This window comes from Pelodiscus sinensis, chromosome 3 (genome assembly GCF_052426305.1).
Source record: "Pelodiscus sinensis isolate ZL-2025 chromosome 3, ASM5242630v1, whole genome shotgun sequence".
Classification (NCBI taxonomy): Eukaryota; Metazoa; Chordata; order Testudines; family Trionychidae; genus Pelodiscus; species Pelodiscus sinensis.
In genome coordinates this window covers 128,351,261-128,366,714 of record NC_143054.1, presented here as the reverse complement: position 1 = coordinate 128,366,714, position 15,454 = coordinate 128,351,261, and positions in this window count along the sequence as shown.

Sequence of the window (15,454 nt, the reverse complement as noted above, 5' to 3'; positions counted from 1 at the left end):
AGGAAAAGAGGCTCAAAGACTTCTTTGTGACTGTCTTGCTCTCAGAACAACCTAACACTGATAATGTCCCAGGATCAGAACTACTTAAGCTAATTTGCAGCATAGAAAGACCTATCATAGGATCAAAAGGGCAGTCTTGATTATGATGTGATTTTGTGGAAGGCAAGAGTCTTTAGGTTATAGCTCATGATTTATTGAGAATGTAAGGCAGATTTTCTGATGAGAACCAACTCTGACCCATTCCCTCAAGTTTTCTTAGTTAATCTCCTTCCTTGAATTCTACTGGTGCTAATTTATTAGTTGTGGCTGTGGATTAATTTGGGGGGAAGAAGTATAGAATAAATTGTATGTGGCAAGGTTAAGTGAAAATTCTGTTCCCTGCCTTAGTCATGTTTCCATATCCACAGAATCCAGTGTTAACCATAAAGGAGTTCTGTAACATCATTAATAAATTAAACAGATTTTCAGTCCCTATTAAGTCATTTGTGGATCTCCTGGTTACGGTGTTCTAAGGGCCTGCAAGATTCCTTACATCTTGTCTTGGACGAATTCAATTTTTATTTTTTCCTAGTTTTGACAGATATCAGTGTTTATTTGTAAGCATTTTTCTGCTTTTATCCATTTACATTTTCACAGTTATGCAAAATTATAGGTAGTCAAACAATGGTGGGCTCAAACAATAATATTTTATTGACAGCAGACGCTGGGATTGAAAAATGTGAAGCTCACTCACTCTTAAAACACAAATTGTCACCATCACAAGTCAAAATAAATATCCTTAACTCAAACTCCAAGAAGTTCCCAAGGAGCATTTTTCTTTCCTTGATAATCAGTAAATTTTATTATTATCAATGGAAATGTTCTTCTCCCAGTTTGTGTGTTCAGTAAAATCAACTTTGACTGATATTTACTGATAAAAATCTAATCCCTCAAAGCCCATTTACATCTCATTTTACCTGCTTCCTAATTTTATTTAGAATCTCAGAGGGGTACCTGTGTTAGTCTCTAACTATAAAAACAAAGAGCAGTCCTGCAGCACCTTAGAGACTAACAAATACATTATCTATCGTGAGCTTTTGTGGGTAAAATCCAGTCACTTCCATCTTCCCACCCTGCATCTTGTTTTCACTTCACATCGAGAAAGCAGGCAGATCTTCCTTATTCCAAGACTGCCATCTTGATGGCTGCTGTTTGTTTGTTTTTTACATTTACTGTCCTCATAAAGGAGTTAATGGATATTTATATATTGCTGAGTAATCCCCTGATATCTGTCTGTGACCAAAGTATTTTTGAGCTGCCTACCTGCAAAGCATTTGTAGAAATCCGGGTAGAGAAAACAGAGGCTCTGTGGGTTCCATGAAGAACTTAGGAAGCTTTACAAGGACAAGAGACAGGAGCGTGATAAGAGATATAGGGCTGCTTAAAATAAAGCTCACCCTTAATTAATCTCCACTGCAGGCCAAATTTTAAACATTAGAAAGATTATTGCAAAGGCTCTGCAAGTATATTGCAGTTTTCTTTAACTCAGGTTTAAAAGTCCCTTGACAGAAATCCTGTCCTCTGCAACAGCATATTAGCCATCCACTAAATGTGCCCATGGGGGTGGAAGTCGGGTTCAACTATGGAGGACTAGGGGAGACAGTTCCCCAGAGCCAGGAGTATCAAGAGAGAAAACCCACATCTCTTCCATCTGCAGTGCCTTGTTTGTGACTGGAGCTGCAGCACTGTACCACATCATAGCATTTTTTTTCTATTGCTTTCTGAACCTCTGGGCTCCCCTAACTCCTCAGTAAAGCAATGAATATTCCCATGGCAACAACACCTCAGGAGGGTTCCTCTTCTGAAGATATACAGCCTATCTGGATGTGCGGGAGCATCTCATTGCTCTGAAACAGGTAGCAGCTTGGAAGCGATAGGGTACAGGGGCTCTCTCTTCCTTCTAGCAAGAAACAGACTGCACCATCCAAGTATTGCACACTCATTAAGATTCCAAATTGCTACGGCTTCTTGCTCTAAAATGAGTTGGCTTTTTTTTTAATGGTTACTGTAATAAGATGGGAAAATTCCACCCTGCACCACTGAGGAGTTAATACTAAGCCCTGAATAGAGGGCCAGACGCCAGCCTCACCCCACAAACACCTGTCAGCAATGTCAAGACTCCAGCTGGAGGGAATGAAAAATAGAAGGAACCCAGCATCAGCTTAGGGCTGCTAAGAGATAAGAGAGACTGAATTACCTGGCTAGAGTGCTGAGCAGTTAAGCTGGAGGATATAGCTTGGGCTAGATTTACTGTTCATTTGTTTGTTCATAAAGTCAAACTCCAGGAAAGCTGGTGACTTTTGACCCTCCTTGGGCAATGCTGACGGGATCATATAGCAAGTGGAAAAATCACCTGCTCATTTATTTAAAGATACCATTGCTACCATCTGCCTTTTGAGGTATCTGATGGTGGTTCTTTCTGAAGTCCACGCTGGCTGGCAGTGCTGTACTGGGGAAGTGGCTCCCTTTGTGTTGATGACGATGTTGTCTGAAAGGTGGCGATTTTTCTGTTGCTTTAGAGAACTAGGCTACAATGGAGGCTGGGGCGGGGGGGTGAAATGAACGGAGAAAAAAATGCTCTGGAACTTCTTGGGCTGCTAGTTTAATAACTTTAAATTACAAACATTAGACATTGACTAATTTGGGGTGCTGCGTACTAGCTCTTGACTAGATCAGTTCAGTAAACTATTTTAATCTTTCTCATCCTATCTGGCTACAAAGTAGCAAAATAAAATAAAATTTAAAACCTATGACTTGGGTTCTATTGAACAAACCTATTTATAGGATTTCATTGTATCGGATTTACTTCAAATCTGACCAAAACCCCTACCTTTAGAACAGACCTGCTTTATTCATTTTGAGGCTGTCGTTCTATGTATTGTATGAATTTCTCAAGCAGGAGAGGCACAGATTGGGCAGCTAACAGCTGCTGAGATCGCCACCTTAACTGAAATGGTAATTCTGTAAACCCAACCTTTGCCCAGTAATAATCACTGCATATCACTATGTTCTTGAGATAAGTCCAACAGCCACCTCCTTTCCTTTTATAAATGTTTGTTAAATGACAGAAGTGGGCCTGGCCCAGCCCCTCCCCCAAATCTAAACACCTGCTCCATGCAGGACTCCCTCTGCCTTTTGAGGTATCTAATGGCGGTTTTTTTCTGAAGTCCAAGCAGCCTGGGTTTTTCAGGCTGTTTCCCTATATCTGTCATAGACCAGCCCCAAACTGGAAGGAGTTTTGAATCTTGGCTTGGATTATGTAGCTCATGCCCTGCTCTGCGATGAGCGTAGCAAGAGACATCGGCTGCATCTAGACTGGCATGATTTTGTGCAAAAGCGGCTGCATTTAAACAGGGTCTTAAAATGAATGACCCTTACAGTTGAAGTATTGCATCAGAAAATCTATAATGGAAGGGAGTTATCTCCCCCATTGGGCTTTGCTCTGAAAATATGTATTTAGCCAGAAACGGACAACATCCTGATAATTCACAAGGTAGTTGGTTTGGGGGTGCATATGTGTGTTAGCGCACACTGGCTTTGCAGCCTAACAGAGCTATCCCAACAGCAGTATTCTGTTAAAGAGCAGGGTCTCAGTAATTCTAAAGGATTTACAGTCAGGTACTAACTTGCTCTAGGACTGAATGAAAGAGAAAAACCTGGGTCTGTGATCCTCTCTGACCCTGCAGTCTTTCACTGGCAATCTCTCCCTTCCCGCTCCACGTCCCCCAGACTTTCATCTTGCCTGCTGTCACTAGTGTGCTGATCTTTCACTTTTCCTGCCAGGCACCCAGAACATAAGGTTAGCAATGGCTATGTAAGTTAAAGTGGTTCTCTCTTAGGAACGGGTGGCTGAAGGGAGAGGCTTATACCCGTGACAGCCTGTTTAGCAGAGTTATTTATCAAGTGCAGTGCTCCATTTCACACTTACCTTTCTATGGAAAAGGTGAAAGGAGAGGGATCATGCTTGGTTTAGATTTTGCAAGAGCACCACCTGATACACACAGCAGCTGAAGGAGGCGGCTCTAGCTTTGTGACTCATTTTTTATTTCTTTTACCTTCTTGCTAATTGGGGTCTATCTGTTAAACATCAGCAGATTTCTAACCTGCCTGCCAAGAGGAGCTGGATACGTTTGAAAGCTATGCAGTAGGGTCCTGGCACCTTTCTCAGTTCAATGCTAAGTCTGGGTATTTCGCAGTTTGCACAACCCTAATTTGCTTCAGCATTTCACCAGGGGGGTGCAATGCCCAGGGCTGAACTGCAGGAGTTTTATTTCATTTCCGGGATGCTGCCTGCAGTTTTATGTTATCTCTCATAGTTATGAAACACTGCAGGTAATAGGAACTTTTAGTTTTCATTGATTAGTCATGGCAGAGTTTGTTTTGCTAGACAGCTTCAAAGGCCACACAGAGGTACCCGCCCAGAACGTTTAAAGGGCCATGTGTCTTCATCACAAAACCCATGTTTAGTATTTCCTGCTATGTTCCTATTACTGTTACATGACTCTGTAGTTAATGAACAATGACATGACTTCAAATTATATTCACTTTTCACTATTTATACGGCTTGCTCGCTATTTGCCATTAACTCAGCTTGGCTTCAGATGAGACTAGTTTGTTGTGAGTTCCATTCTGATTCTATTCCACTAGCCGGGTGCTCTAGTTTGGCATGCAAACATCTGAGCTGATACAGTTTCAGAAAATGCCTTCACTAGTTATTACTGAGCATGCTCAAACAGTCAGAGAGCCAATTCTGACAGGAGGCATATTCCTACACGACACCTGCCCTAGACATGAGTAAGCCATTGCAGAGGGCCTCATGTGACTATTTGGGGAATCAGTTGATGTATAACCTATGAATCCTGGTGGATGTTATAAAGCTGGTATTATGAAATTGCTGTATCATGGAATGACTCGATGTGGATGTGGCTGCAGCCCATCTCTCCCCAAAAAGCTCCCAGGATGGGTCATTAGATACTTAATGGCTGTCTATTCAAATGGAACGCTTTGGCACAATGGCTTGACTGAAGATGGGAGAAATTAATCCCTCCAACTTCTGTGGAGGGAGAATGGGCAGAAAATCCCCAGCAGCAGAATAAAGAAACCTGGTGTTGGTAGTGGGATATAAACCCCAGAGTTTCTGGTTATGTACATGTACCCCCAACACCTCCTGAGTAGGGTGCTCTGCCCAATCTACTGGCACAGAGACTATGTAGGCTAAATCTACACTGCCACTTTACTGTGCTACAACTTTCTGGCTCAGGGGTATTGAAAAAACACCCCACCCCAGAGCACAGCAAATTACAGCACAGTAAAGTGCCAGTGTAAATGGGTTTGCAGGGCTGGGGGCTACTCCCCTGGTTTAGGTGGTTCACACAGAGTACTGAGAGAGCTCTCTCCCAGCACTCCTGGCGTGGCCACATTTCACTGTAACGTGCTGCTGTGCTTTACATTTTAGAAGGCTAATCAAAGCCCTGGAGAGAAATGAATGAATCTGCTCTACAGGCTTAGCTAATGGTTATGTAATTTTTAGCTCATACATTAGAATAGAGGCTCATGCCCTAAATTCCAGAAGCCCCAGGTTTGATCCCACTTGCTGCTGACTGGGGTGTTCCACGTACACTACAGTTTGTGTCAGTGTAAACTGTCATTTTGGGGGTGAATAAATTCACCCCCTCCACAGAACAACATAAGTTAAACTGACATGATTGTCCATATGAACAGCTACCACTGCATGCAGAGGTAGTTTTATTATGCAGACAGGGGAGCTTGTTCTCGTTGGCATGGAGCAGGGGTGGGCAATGTGCAGGCCGTGGGCTGCATGTGGCCCATTGGGGTTCTATGGTAGCTCACGAGACATTTGGTTTATTGTTGCCCACGGGCAAGGTTGCCGGATTCCACTGGTTTCCATCCATGTTTTCCTATCAGTATTACGAAAATGACACGCACGTAAAGCAAGGGCACGTGAAGTGAGGCGTGTGCTGATTGCACACAACATTGACTATGAGAGTGACACTGCATCCAATCAAAGCGCTGCTATGGTTCAGTCGGCCCACCCCAGAGACTCGAGGCAGCTAATAAAACAACCCTATCTTGGAAGAACATCTTGCGGCCCACTGAGATGATGGAGGGTCACTCATGCAGCCTACTCACTAGCCTAGGTTGCCTGTCGCTGGCATAGAGCATCTTCCACAGAGGCACTGCAGAGCTGTATGTGTAGACCAGCCCTCTGAGACAAGACAGGAAGCTTTGGAGAGGAGACAAGATGGGCCAGAAATTATTTCAGAGTGTGTCATGGGGGGAGGAGTTAATTGCAGGACCGGGTAAGGTCAGAGAAAACTATCTACTGGAGGAGAGAAACCATGACCTGCAGGAGAAGGATTCTGGACACCCCAGAGGATTTTGTCCAAGCCCAAAGAACTCTCCAGAGTGAGGAAGAACCTGATCTGGGAAATGCATGTGGCGGTGTTTGTTATTGTGTTACACATCTGTGCATTTCTCATGTTACTAAATCAATAGTAATGGGCTATGTCTAGACTGGCATGATTTTCCGGAAATGCTTTTAACGGAAAAGTTTTCCATTAAAAGCATTTTTGGAACAGAGCATCTAAATTGGCACGGATGCTTTTCCGCAAAAAAGCCCCAATTGCCATTTTCGCGATCGGGGCTTTTTTGCGGAAAACAAATCTGAGCTGTCTACACTGGCTCTTTTGCGCAAAAAGACTTTTGCCCGAACGGGAACAGCATAGTATTTCCGCAAGAAGCACTGATTTCTTACAGTAGGAAGTCAGTGCTTTTGCGGAAATTCAAGCGGCCAGTGTAGACAGCTGGCAAGTTTTTCCGGAAAAGCGGCCATGGTGTTTTAAAATCCTGTGCAAAGTCTGTCTGTTCATCTGTTGGCTTTCACCACTGCATGCCCATGAAGAAGTAGACTGTAAATCAGAAGGTTCACCCCTTTGGTGGGATTCTGGGGAAGATGCAAGAGATAACGGTGAGGCTTGGAAGAGGCAGCACTTTCCAGAACCTAGGCATTTGGGCTCTGAGGGCCTCACTGCCAAGAGGTGTACCAGATAAGGTTTGACCTGCTGGGGGGGCATATCTAGAGGCTCAGAGCTAGAGTCAGTGCCTACATTCTGTACAGTCCCAGTGCAGGCTCACAACATTTTGACACCTGACGCAGAGAGTTCAAATGACGCCCTCATGCCCTCTCGCTGGGCCAAAACTTTGAAAGGTCTCAATTCTGCCTTCTTCCTGTTCTACTCCTCTCATGGTATTGCAGAGAGATTACATATGCACCAGCAGCAGACACAGTTTTCTACACTCTGGGTCCTAGTGGCGTCCCCCCCACAGTCTGGCACCTGAGGCGGCCGCCTCAGTTCGCCTCGTAAGGCCAGCCCTGTACAGCCCTAGCAAACAAAGGGTACACACAGGATTCAGCATTTGGATCCCCTCACAGTGGGGAAAGCCTCAGAGAGATCTTGTACACCATCTTAGAGCAATCAATCTGCAGATGCAGGAAGGAGCAGAAGATTGACTATTTTGCCAGGCAGCTATCCCAGCATATCATCAGTCCCTAAACTCCTCCAACCCAAAACATCTTTTCCAACCCACAGATTTTTAAGCTTAAGGTAATTTGGCTGCATCTCCACAAAACATAGGATAGGGGATAGCAAATACTGCAGGGAAATGCTGAAATTCAAATAAACCTGTTTCACTTTGGGAAAAAATAATGAAAACATGTTATCAAGATTAGGTTTCGCACAACTCCCCCTCTTCCTTTTAAAAAAAATAAAACAACCTGAATATTTTACCTGAATTATTTAAGTGTCCCTTTAGGAACGTACAATTTCATGCAGTAATTTTTCTTTTGCTCTGCTAGATATCAGAATTTAGGCTATGTCTACACTGGTGCTTTTCATTGTTAAAACTTTTATTGCTCAGGGCTGTGGGGGGGGGAGGGAGAAGAACGAGAAAAAGTTTTAACAACGAAAAGCACCGGTGCAGACAGCACTTTGTTAGTGGGAGATGCTCTTCTGGAGACAAAGCAATTGGCCCTCATTGGGGATATTTTGTTGTCAGAGGAGTGACTGTACTGTGTGCTTTGTAATGGCAAGGCTTTAGTGATACAGCTAAGGGCTGTAAAATGTAGACATGGCCTAAGTGAATTTGAAGCAAACTTCTAGACCCAAACACTACATGTGAATTTTGGAACTCTCATAGTCTTTGCATTTTAAAGACTAACAAGATGGTTTATTAGATGATGAGCTTTCGTGGGCCAGACCCACTTCCTCAGATCAAATTTGATCTGAGGAAGTGGGTCTGGCCCACGAAAGCTCATCATCTAATAAACCATCTTGTTAGTCTTTAAAGTGCTACATTGTCCTGCATTTTGCTTCAACTACCCCAGACTAACACGGCTACATTTCTATCACTAGTCTTTGCATTGTTACCACAGCTCCCACTGGAGACGTGCAAAGTGCTTGACAAACGTTTGCACATTAAACCTTACTCTGGTGCAGTGTTGATTCCATGTTTAGGTGTAAAAACTGAGGCTTACAGCAATTAAGAAATTGCCCAACGTTACATAGCCAGGTCTTGATTCCAATTGTAATTACACGAGTGTAAATCTGGAAGTTGATTGAATAACTTTGGAAACAAAGCAATATCAAAACAGAATCAGTCACCAAACTTGTGTTAGAAGTAAGAACAGCACCCATAACTCATAACTGCTGTGTATCCCGTCCTGGGCAGCTCCTTTGGGATCCAGTCCAGCTCCTACTAAGGTCAATGGAAAGATCCATTTTAAGTGCAATGAGAGTTACAGCAGGTTCATAATATCCAATACTATGAGTCAGATTACTTTCTGGCATGATTACTGGCATAATCAACAGTCTGAAACTTGATTTCAGTGAGGGTGCATGCAGGATTAATTTGACTCATTTCGTCATTGGGTAAATGGGAGGGATAGATGGAAAGTGAGAAAGGAAATCTATATTGAAGAACAAGAAAGAGAGTTGGGAAATATTTGGAAAAACAGGTGAAGTCATGAGGGCTTATGATTAGTAAGGAATGCTTAATGTTTGCTAGTATGAAAGTCCCTCTGGAAGGGCCATATCTTCCCTTCTGCTGGCAAGCCCACAAGAGAAGACATATGCTGCAATGGCATATTTCTCAGTCTTTCTTAGAAGGGGTCTCAGGTTTCCTCCACCTCAGCTTTGGAGCAGGCAGGCTGTTTTGACTTTCTTAATTTGTGGGTACCCTGACAGCCATGGTATTAGATTCTGACAAAGAGCTACACACACAGAGGCCCAGTGCATTGGCACAGTTCTGCAGGAAACCCCTTCTCCCAGGGTAGCCCTGCCTCCTCAGGGTCTGTGTTGCATGAGGTCCTGCCCACAAACCCTGCACATAGGCTGCCGCTGGGGAGAGGTACCAACACGTAAGTTAATGCTCATGGTATTTGACAAGGAGGAATCACTGCTGATGGGTATGGAGTGGGGAACAACACTCTTGGAAACTAGCTACTCACCTGAGGGCACCAAAAATTGTGTAGGCTTTGGTAGGGCTGGGGCTGGGGGGTGGAGGAATCCTTCACCGCCACCATAGGGACACCTGACCTGTCTTCCTTCTGCACACAGTCGCTGAAGGGGCAATCAAGCCCAGTCTACATTATGAAAGTAGGTCACTTTAATTTTAAGTCTGGGGTGTGGAAAACCCACTGCTGACCTAAATTCTGCCTCCCCAAAGACCGTGCTAGTTGATGGAAGAAATCTTCTGCTGGCCTAGCTACAACCTGTCAGGGAGGGGGATAACCTGTGTTGATAGGAGAGGGTCGCCTGTTGGCATAGCTGATGCCTACGCTGTAGTTTAGTGTTTTACCTGCAGACAGGCCCGTCAACTCTATATTTTCTTGAGGCTGTTCAAACCCTCTCCTTATCAGTATCAGTAGAACAGCAAATCCGGGCTGAAACTGCATGTTCCAAATGACAGATTTTGGAAAGGATGGTGTGACAGTTCACTTTGCCCTGTAATACACACGGCAGGTCAGGCTGGTTGAAGCCACCTTTGTTAAAACAGCCCTGCATAACACATAAAATGCTTGGCTTTGGAAGATATTATAAAGAAGGACATTGTAATTTAGTGGCTCATTTAATTTGAACCAAGAGAAATATGAGCTATGCCAATGCCACACTAGGGCTCTATTTATATCCATTTTGCTGTATGATATGATTTATAAAGAGGAATAATTTTTATATAGTATTAGAGTGGTAATAGGGCTTATTAGGTTACCATGTCTGAAGTTAAGAAATATTATACTATAGTAGGCTCTGTTAAAATGATGTAAGAATAACCCTTCAGTATTAAATCCTGTTTCTAAGCTCCTTACAGTAAATATTACTGTACTATATTTACCAAGGAGTCTGAGCTTTTAGTAGCACAGTACAGGGAGTTACATCTCTTAGTTCAAAAGATTTGTACTGAATCCCATGCAATTCGAAGATACAAAATTACATTTAATGGCAGTAATGTGCCGCACTTATCTTGCACTGTCCATGTTTGACGTGCTGTGCAAACATTAATCCTCCCAGCACCCTCAAGAAAGAAGGAGGGGAGTCTTGTTGTCCCCCAGCACTGACAGAGACCGAGAGCAAAGGGGGTACATTTTTATGCATTTGCTCCTGTCTCAGGTTTTGTGCAGGAGACCTGGAAGAAATACAATCCTCTCTCTACCAGAGGTTAGGGCATTGAAACGACACTGCAATGTCCCAGTTTTGGCCTCCCCTGTACCAAGGCTTGTAGTGGGTCATAGAGCTTATGGGCCTATTATCCATGATTCGTTCTTTCCCTCAACCCCATTCATGATGTCCTGGAAATGAGTGTTACCTTGGTATGCTCTCTCTCTCTCTCTCTGCCCCCGCTCCCGACTTCCAGCCGTCATACTGCTTTGGAGGGCAGGGGGCTGGACTTGACCTCCTGAGGTCTCTATGAGGTTCTTGACCTTCAGAGGCCTCTCTGAGCTCTATGATTCTAGGCGGGGGAAGAACCTGATTTGCTCTGAGAATGTTTTCCAAAGGCCACACCATGAGTGAACGGTGGAGCTAGGATCAGAGTGGACCAGCTCTTGGTGCCCAGCCCCGTGCATGATTCAAAGCTCTTTTCTAAAGCTCAAGAACTGACTGAAGTTTCACTTGCCAGTCTACAAAGCAAAGAGCTCTGTTTCCCATTTAAAGCTCTGGAGACTCGTGATGACTAAGAGTGTGAACAGAAATCTGCCTGTACATTGATTTTTAGTGCCAGCGTAATGCCTGCAAGTAATTAGTTCTGCCATGAAGGTAGGTAAAGGAATTAAATTGGGCTTGGTAATGAGGGGGAAATAATCAGCTCCAAGATCTTAGGGACCACAGGAAAGCTTGTGCAGGCAAGGCAGCTTGTTTGCCAATGTCATTTCTATTTCAGTTGTATGAGATTGTGACATGCATGTGTCTTTTTAAAGCAGCTGTCTATACTGTGCAAAATAAGGTCAGTTCAGATACTAGAACTGTAAAACTCCAGTGGTCCGGCACTCCTGATGGTCCAGCACCATCTGGAACCTGGAAGTGCTCCAGGCAGCTGGACAATTGCTCTGCCCCCGGCTTTCCCGAGTCAACCGCTGGTCAGTTTCAGCAGCGGCTGACTCGGGGAAGTCTGGGGCAGAGCAACTGGGGTGCAGCTAGGTTGCTCCTGCAGTGCCGAGGGGCGCATCCCCCTCACTCCACCCCAGACCCCTCAACCACTGGTCAGTTTCAGCAGCGGCTGACTCTGGGAAGTCTGGGGCAGAGCAACTGGGGTGCAGCTAGGTTGCTCCTGCAGTGCCGAGGGGCGCATCCCCCTCACTCCACCCCAGACCCCTCATAGCCCCCCCTTTGTATAGTCCAGCATATTTGATAATCCGGCACCCCCTGCATCCTAAAGATGCCGGATTATCGGAAGTTTACTGTAATTTCTCATCTCTGGAATGAAGACCATCTTATACATTTGATAGATAAATATTTAAAGCAATACTTCTGTCCTTTGGTGCAGTTCCCTCTGTGCTAACCAGGAAGGAGGAATAGGATGTCTCATTTTGTTGCTTTACCTTGGATGTGTGGAAGGATGACATATGCAGACTTTCCCTCCATGGGTTTGGTTTTAGGGCATCTGCCATATAAAGTGTGTATTGGCTCCATTTTCAAGGAAAATCAACAGGATCATCCTTAAAAAACAACAAATAGTCTGGTAGCACTTTAAAGACTAACAAAACATGTAGATGGTATCATGAGCTTTCGTGGGCACAGCCCACTTCTTCAGATGACCGGAATGTTGGATGTCCAGAACCAAAACTTAAAAAAAAAAATCCTTGCAAGCCAAACCTGTTCCCAAGGAAGTCAAGGAGGAGTACTGGCAGCATAGATCAGAATAAGGTGCTGGGGCCTATTCCTTGCCTTGCTGCATCACCTTGGTCAAGTTGTTTAACCCCTCTGGCTTCCTTTCCGTCTTTGTATCATATAAAATCAATGGGGCTAATTATTTCTGGTCTCATATGCTGAGCAGCATGTCTAAAAAGCATCACAGAAGAGGTAGGTTGTATTAGGATATTGTTCTTTTGCCCTTGACCTCAGCAGAAGCAAGACTGAGTCACAGTAACAACAGCTGTGAGGAAACGGCCACTGATGATGGTCATAATGTTTAGCCCTGGCAAAAACTCCAAAGAAATAACAGGACATAGTAATTTACTAATATTATCTGGGGGAGAGGAGAAAACCTAAACTCAGCTCCATAAACTACAACAAAGCTGTTTGTCTGCTATAATTTATAGAAACGTATCAGTTTTCCTTAGATAGTCATCAGTTCGTTATCTACATACAGCTTGTCACAGGGCTGTATTCTGCTCTTGAATTCAAGCAAGTACATCCCATTGAATTCTATGGGGGTATAGCCGTTAGATCAGGAGTGGGCAACCTGCTGGAGCACCAGAGCCCCACACTTCCTATGCCTTCCCCTCCCTTCCTCCCAGCACTTTCAGAAGAGCCTCAAATCTGCTTTGTCCCCACTCCTCCCCCTCCCTCCCCAAGCTGGAATGCTGAGAATCAGCTGTTTGCGATGTTCTAGCTCTGGGAGGGAAGGTGAGGAGCAGAACGGTGTATGAATCAGGTGGTTCACATGCTCCAAGAGGGAGGGGAAGGAGCAAGTAAGTGCAGGGCTCCAGTGCATGAGAGGTGGGGGAGGAGAGGAGCAAACAGGGGGGCCATGGGGCTGCAGATGGAACCCCAGTGGGCTGCAGGCTGTTATAGCCAACTGAGGTGCAGGAGGGCCGCTCAAGTGATCCACCCACTATTTCTGATTGCCCATCCCTGAGTAAGAGCACAGGCCTGAGGATGTCTCCCCACTGCACTCAGAAGTGGGACTGTAGCACATGCAGACATAACTGAACTAGCTTTGATCTAGCTAGTACAAATAAAAATAGCAAGGAAGCATCAACAATGCAGGTTGTGTAAACCCACTTGGGACGCTTGGTATGAGCAGCTAGGGAAACTGAAGCAAAAAGAGGTTAAGTGACTTACAGACACACATGAAATCTGCAGCGTAGTCAGCGTAGAATCTAGAGCTCCTGAATCCTAGCCTTTCTTCCAGCACTTGTTTTCCAGATATTTCGTTGTCTGCCCTCTATTTAGAACCAGCTCTGATATGATGCCTCCACTGGTCAAAAATTAGATCAAAAATTAGTGATTTGATTTGTTCACTTCTATTGTCACTTCTATTCTGATACCATTTAAATTTCCAGTGCAGTCTATTTGTATGAATGAGGCCAGAGTTCAGAAGTTCAACATCTGCCTGCTTCCGGGTTTCTCATACCTTCCTTGGCATCAACTGGTACTGGTCACCAGACAGAACGCTGGACTAGCTGGATCCACTAGTTTGATTTGCTATGGTAATTCCTTTGTTCCTTTGGCAACTTTGCTCCTTACGGACACGGCAGTGAGTTGCTTACACTAATGGTACTGTAAATAATTCTAATTCTCAGGGCAGGTTGGACAGTGAATTTCGGGGGAGGATTCCCTGAGGAGTCAGAGTTCCTGGGAGAGATGAGGCATCGGGAGAGAGGGGACAGGTGCTGGCAACCCAATCCCTGCTTCTCTCTAACCTTGACTTCAGAAACATGACAACTATATCTGCTGCTGGCTTTGATATCTTCTTGCCACCTTCCAGTAGATATTCCACTTTCTAACATGGCGAAAAATAAAGCTGATTAAAAATAGTAGAGTGAAATCTAAATCACTGAGCAGTGAACTCTTCATAGATAGCCTCTGTGTAAACTGAAACTACTGTATGGCCCTCTGAGTGGAAAAAGAAAGCAAGCGTGGACCGACCACACCTTATTGTGTGCAGTGCAGAAATCTGCCCATCAGGGTTTGGCAATGCTTGCCTATTTAATAAAACACTTGCTTTAAACAAGAGGATCCTGGGTGATTGTTACTTGTATTATAATTTGGTCTGCACCTTTACTGACACAAAGCCCTTCCTCTTTGCCAGCCAACTGAATTTCAATGGTTTATTTTTCCCTCCCTGAGCAGAGTTTATAAATAAATCTCTTTCACGTTTTAAAGTCTTTTTAAACACAGTGAAAATCCCAGGATTTTCTATTCTGAATTAGGCGTCCCACGATTTCAAATAGCCACAAAGGAGGAAAACATCCTATAGGCCCCTCTCTGCACAGTTGGGCCATTTTGTGTGTGTGCTTATTGTTTTATCCTCGTGTCACCTTTCTGCTTTCATGGCTATCACTCTCTCCTGGTGAAACCCTTGATTAATAGGTTAGCTTGCTTTTTATATCTGCACATGTGGCACAGCTGGATAAAGGCGTGTCCCTGCGTTGTTGTTGTTGTTTTTATATATATATATATATATATATATATATATATATATATATATATATATATATATATAAACTTTACTTTTCACTGCCATAGCAACTGCTGCATGTTTGGCAAAAAGCTTCAAGAGAAGAAAAGGAGCTCACAGAGCTCAGCTGGCAGATGTCCAGTGTAATCATGCCGCAGAGCTGAAATGAGGCCTTTGGCAGCCTTCCAAGTTACAAAGAACAAAGATGTCAGTTCCTAATGTTGGCGGCAGAGCTTGTTTGGCACCCTTATATGGTTTCCCAGAACTCCTTGTCTTGGCTGCCTTCCATTCCCTTTAGGGCAGCAAACAGGATTAGCACACACAGACTTGTTTTTCTCTTTTCTCCTCCAACTGTTCCAATGACATCATCCCTGCTGCATTCATTTGCCAGCAGGGTGACTTTGGCTTTTTTTTCCCCTCCCCTTTATGAAAAACACAATGTTTTAAGTGATTCTTGTGCAGCTTTTCCTTACATTAAAAACACCGTGGTGCAGTAAGG